Source organism: Arvicola amphibius, chromosome X, assembly GCF_903992535.2.
Source record: "Arvicola amphibius chromosome X, mArvAmp1.2, whole genome shotgun sequence".
Classification (NCBI taxonomy): Eukaryota; Metazoa; Chordata; class Mammalia; order Rodentia; family Cricetidae; genus Arvicola; species Arvicola amphibius.
The window spans coordinates 67845849-67852138 of NC_052065.1; the positions used below are offsets into that span (position 1 = coordinate 67845849).

At 40.0% G+C, this 6290-nt stretch overlaps 1 long non-coding RNA gene across 1 annotated transcript; it reads left to right on the forward strand.

Annotated features, from left to right (window-relative positions):
• Positions 1 to 937: 937 nt before the first annotated feature.
• On the forward strand, positions 938 to 6088 carry LOC119805156. The gene is made up of 2 exons (XR_005283877.1): positions 938 to 1253; positions 5785 to 6088. It is a non-coding gene; the product is annotated as an uncharacterized LOC119805156 (long non-coding RNA).
• The last annotated feature ends 202 nt before the right edge of the window (positions 6089 to 6290 follow it).

Sequence of the window (6290 nt, forward strand, 5' to 3'; positions counted from 1 at the left end):
TAATAGAGATCCACCTGTCTCTGCCTCCTGAGTGCTGGGATTAAAGGCATGCACCACCACCACCACCACCACCACCACCGGGCCTTAAATATTTGTTTTTCTTCTGTCCCATATCAGGTGGCTCTTCTGACATGAGACAGAGATTTTGGATTTCATTTTAACAAGCATGCTTAGGTTTACAGAAGGAGAGCCACACTCCAACTCCAAATCCAGCTTTAATCGTGAATTGGACTGGGACAAAAAAAAAATATTTGCACTATATGTCTGTAGAGAAAAGCAGAAACAAACATTTGGGAAGATTTGTGAATTATTTTCTTGTTGGAAATGTGATATACCAATAGGCCAATTTACTCTTTTTCTTGGGACATTTTTCTCTGGGTGATTTGTCCTTTTCTGTTGTCTCATTTGTCCAATGGTCTCTAGATTCCTTAACTGGATGCCTTTATTTTCCTGAAGAGATAGAAACAAAACACTTCCCCAATCCTAAATATGAAGAAATTCTCTTTTAGCAAGTTATTTCTTATTAAATGAAAAGCACTTTTTATTTTTATAGGTTTGTTTAAATTAAATAACCATGCTGTTTGATAAACTATCATCTTTTCTAATTAAGAGGTATCTCTTGTTCAAATTGAATCTTTATCAATTTTGATGGTATCCATAGATTTTCTTCTCCTGTGGAAACAAAAAGAAAACCCCTTTATGCTTCCCTCTCTTCCTCTCCCCTCCCCTTCAATCTTCTCCCATGGTCCTCATTCTCCCAACTTACTCCGGAGGTTGCTTGCTTGGGTCAGTTTCTACTGTGGTTCCTGCCTTGGGCCTGCTCTGGCAGATGTTGCTGTCTCAGGCTTGCTCTGGTGGAGGTTGCTGGTTTGGGCCAGCTCCAGGGAAAGTCGCTGGCTCAGGCCTGGTAGCTCAGAGGTCACTGATTCATGCCCAGTCTGGGCAGAGGTCTCTGATTTGGTCCTGCTCCCGTGGAGTTAGCTCCCTCAGGCCTGTTCAGGCCTGTTTCCATAGATGTTCCTGGCTTGGGCCCACTCCCTCGGAGGTCCCTGGCTTGGGCTTACTCCTGCAGAGGTCCAAGACTGGACTCGAATTTGGACCCACAGAGGTCTCAGGCTCCAGCCTACTCCCTCAGCAGTTGCTTCCTTGTACCTGCTCCTGTGAAGTTTGCTGCTTCAGGCCTGCTCCAGCGGAGATCACTGGTTCAGGCCTGTTTCCGTAGATGTTCCTGGCCTGGGCCCACTCCCCTGGAGGTAAGTGACTTGGGCCCTGGCTTGGACATGCTCATGTGGAGGGAGGTCCCTGGCTTGGGCCTGCCTAGTCTTGCAGAGGTCTCTGGTTCAGGTCTACTCCCCTGGAGGTCCTGGACTCGCCCAGATTTCTTTTTAACAACAAATTCAGGAGAATTCCAAGAGCTGGTTAGTCTTCAATACGCTGAGCCTTTAGTTGCTTCTGTACCAGCTGTTCTGAAGCCTTCAGTTTCTCTGTTGTTAAAGATCATTGGGCAACCCATACTGGTTTGTCTGTATGCCATTTTAAGGGTAGGGCTTTTGGTGCCTTTGAAAGATCAGTAGCTATTGTGTCCTGTACTTGTACAATCTGAATGGTCTGTGGCTGTTCTTCCTAATATCTTTTAATATTTTTGCTAGAAATATATGTTAATTTATGGTTTATTTCTAATTTGGAAGGAATGTTAATCTGAATATTCCATTGCTATAACAAGTCATTGCTATGTTAACAAGATATGGCTTTAGTTTTCCTTTCTGTCCTTCTGGAACTATACATTTGACCCATCTAACACTCTGTTTTACCTGAGATAAAGTTCCAGTCCTTAAAAGCTGAACATTTACCTCCTGAGGAGGCCAATTTGGATGCCAAAATTCTGGTGAGATTATTATTATTGTATCTGTACCTGTGTCTACCAAACCTTCGATAACAACACCGTTTACTCATATTTTTAATTTTGGTTTTTGTTCATTTATAAAGTTTGCCAAAATACTTGCTTTGTGGTTTTTCCTGAATTTTTGTTTTCATTTTTGTAGCTGTTTTGTTATCCAGAGCAGTACTGTTTCTTACAATATGCATTAGGTTATTTAATTGTTCTGGGAAGGCGTTTCCTCTATGGTCACAAAAAATGACTAAATTAGATTTGGTATAGGGGCCTGTAAGAAGCCCCTCAAGGAGTTTCTCAATGGCCAAGAATCACCTTGGATATCTCTTGCTGTTATACATTTATTACTCCAATGCCTGCCTTTGCCATACCTTCTGAATATCCAAAAAAAGGGGCACTCTGTTTGGATTATGCTTAGAAAAAAACATTGTTTCTAAGAATGCTCTGTTTACAAAACATTTTAAAGTGACCTTGTTTGCCACAATTATAACACCTGACATTTCATTTTTTCCTTAAACTTCTGGAAATCACCCCTCCTATCCATGCATTATCATGGTCATAAGATTCAATATTTATTGTATCTCAGATCCATTTCTTCAAAGGTGCTGACTTTGCCTTTAAAGACATAATTATCCTTTTGCATAGAGAATTAGCATTTTCAAAAGCCAGAGATTCAATTATTATTTATCTATCTTCTGAATTTGGCGTTATTATATTATATTTACTGCTGAAGTCAATCTTTGTAAAAAATCTGTGGTCTCTTTTGGGTCCTGTATGACTTTCGTAAATAAGTCAATCTTCTTTCTTACTTCTCCAATCTGTCCAAGGCATTCAAAGCTGCTGCACAGCTTAAAGCCAGGATGTGGCCATCATATAGGGATTCATCATATAGAGACTACCTTTCTATATTACCTTTCTACAGTAGCATAATCTCCTTTTCCAAGTAGTTGATCTTGGGAGATTTCCCTACCTCTAGCTCTACTCCATTGTTCAATAGTCTTAGCCTCTTCTCTGAACCAGCTACTCCATTGTAATTGTGGACCAGGCTCTAAAACAGCTTTAACCAAGTCTATCCAGTCTTTAGAGATAATTCTATAATAAACTGACCACAAGTTTAGCATTTGTTTCACAAAAGGTGAATGCCTACCAGATGAGACTATTGCCTCCTTGAATCTCCTTAAATCTAACATTGGCGCAGGAGTCCATTCAGCACTTACAGTGCCTCTAGAATTTGGCAATTCCTGTAAGGTAACTGGATATATTAAGGCTGGTTGTTTGAAGACTTTAGGCTATTCCTTTCTAACCTTATAATGCAATGCTGAAATTGGTTCCTCATTAAATTCCTGTCTTGATTTGAATAGTTCTGTGATCTGTTTTAAGTTTTTCTAAGCACTTTATCTTGGCAGTCAAAGCAAGCAACTTTTTAAGAGATGAAGCAAGAATTATCAAAACAACAATAATTATCAAAATGATAATTAACAGTACATCATTCCCGGTTAAGTTGTTTATCCCTTCATTTGATTTTTCCATTTTATATCATGCATTACATAATCATACAGATACCCGATTTTCTCTACTGTAATTGTGTTTTCCATTTTTTTTAACTTGTGGAAAAAAATCCCCCTTTTTACTAATTCCTCCCTTAAAGAATTCCCAATTTTCTTACCAAATCTGCCACAAATGAAGAAGAAGATATGAGACTGCATAGAACAGTGAAATCCTGACTAAATTTCAAGGCAGCTACCTAGTTTGGCCACAACGGGAGAAGGTATTCAGGGAAGACCCTCAGGAGAGAAGAAAGGAAAATGTAGCTGGTAGGGTGGTGACTCCATCCTCATGTAGCTCTGGCCTATGCCAGTGGCTGTAAAGACACAGGCAAAGGGCTTTTTCATGAATTTGTACCCCAAATGTTGAAAAACAGATATAGCACAAATAATAAAAACTCAGAAACAGATATTGGGATTCAAGCTGAAGATCAGAAAAGCAAAGCAGCCAAGCCACTAGCTCTTACCTCTACCTCAGACTGAAATGGGCAATCCTGCCTCCACAAATCCTCAGACTGAGACTGAGCTGAGACATGACTCCTCCCTTCTTATATTCCTCTGTAGTGCTGGGATTAAGGACGTGTGCACCACTACTGTCTGGGCTCTATGGTTGTTGTGATTAAAGGTGTATGCCACCACTGTTTGGTCTGTATGGCTGAGTAGTGTGGCTGTTTTGCACTGATATTCAGGCAAGCTTTATTTATTAAAACACAAGTAATACACCACTGTACTTTAATCGTCAGTCAATCCTAGCAAGAAAGTCACATCAGCTAATAGTTGGGCTGCTTTGTTCTTGCTCCCTGACCTTAAAGAGTTCCTCCTCATTCTACTATGGGCCTTTCTAAAACTTTAGATTGTCTTCCTGGGTTTGTTACCTTAAAGCTAGCTATTCGATGAAAACAAACATCTTAATCTAACTTTAAGTTATTTTCAAAGCCTTGTTTCAGCTATGCACCCAGAAACCTGTGAAGTTATCTCCCAACATTAAGATTAAAAGAATTTAGCCAAATGGTGGTGCATGCTTTTAATCCCAGCATTCAGGAGGCAGAGGCGAAAGGATCTCTGTGAGTTCAAGGCCAGCCTGGTCTACAAGAGCTAGTTCCAGGACAGGCTCCAATGCTACAGAGAAACCCTGGCTTGAAAAACTATAAAAAAGATTAAAAGAATTTAAACTAGCTGGGTTACTGGGACTCAATTGTTTTTTTTTAATCATTAAGCTAAACTGCAGTCTATATGGCTTCTCAATGGAAACTCATGAGTTCTAACTTTATGACACTATCTTGTTTTTTATGTTATCATTAAATCTCTATTTAAACTGATGTTATTTTCAATTAGACAGTACAACTTAGAGAGGAATCATCTTTGTAATAATCCACAGATAAAAATGCTCAATAGACCAGAATGTTTCCATTGTAATGTAAACATACTACATTACAGACAGCGGGGATCTCTCCATACCCACTCACACCATGCCAGATACCAGAGAAAGATAACAAGAGCAAACATCCAAAGGCACAGCAGACGCAAAAGACATTCTGGGGTCTGTGGTCTCAGCGCCTTTGCCTCTCCAAGATTTATCCATTAGGGAATAGCCTCTGCTTGAACTTCACTTGCCACCTGCTGCTCCTCTGACATGGCCACCAGCAGCATTTAAAGCTGAATTTTCTATTATTTTGTCACTGGTTAAAAATCAGAGTTTGGAAGTTCACTATAATAATGAGGCTTCAAATTTAAACATTATCACGTCCCAAATTAACATCATGGCACTTTTAAAAAGATATTTGCAGGCCCTGTTTCATACAAAACCTTTAAAATTTGCTCAGAAGTGGCAATTATAAAGAATTTGTGAAGTAGCTTGGCATAGTGGTGCATACCTGTCTACTCAGCACTTTGGAAAGAGGAAAGATGAGGACCTTGATCCTCTTCGGTTACACAGGGAGATGGCACTCTATATTAAGAACTTTAGGCCTGTCCTTCAGGAGGGTCTAGGTCATTTGGAGTATGTGCTTACAGCAAAATTGTGCCTCTTACTCTTCTGACTATGAGTCGAATGCTCCATGCCACAGTGTTACCATGTGCAGTGTTACAGGCACAAATCCTGGACCAACCAGACATGGGTTTGAACCTCTGAAACAGTGAGCCAGAATGGGCATTGCTAAGTTAATGATTTCACTTTTTTGTTGCAGTAATAGAAGGCTAAATAGCTTCCTAGGCTTATATGTATAAATGATGCTGAGTCAGAATTATAATTATAATTGCACGCTGTTGTAGTTTGGATTTTAAATGAAAATTGGCCTCTCTCAGGTATTAGTAACCTTATTCAATTTTTACCTCTCTGTCTACTTTCAGGTTTTCAGTGTAATCCATCCAGAGAGCAGCTTTCTGCAGCAATGCACTGGTGACTACCTCCCTATGGGACAGCTCACAAGCTCTTGGGCTCACCTAAAGACCTTCATACCTGGCATCCGCTGTGCACATAAGCCATAGAAAAGACCCCTCAGCCACAATGTGAAACCACACAGTTGGTGCCTAATTAGTTTTGCTGTTGTTTTGCCTTGTTTCCTGCCCACTGTTTGAGCAGTTGATTGTATGTGCTTTGCTACTGTATTTTCTTTAAGATTTGAGTTAAAAGATTCTGTTGCTTCACATGTAAGCCTCTCTGTGGTTTTGGGTTTGGTGTGGTTTTTGGCTTGGTTTTTGCCCTTTCTCTTCTGTGTCATGATGGACTGACACACTGCACAGTCAGTAACTCTCATGCTAAATACTCTCGAAGACAGTGACACACTGCACAGTCAGTAACTCTCATGCTAAATACTCTCGAAGACAGTGGCTTTCTTGGTAAAAATGAAATAAAA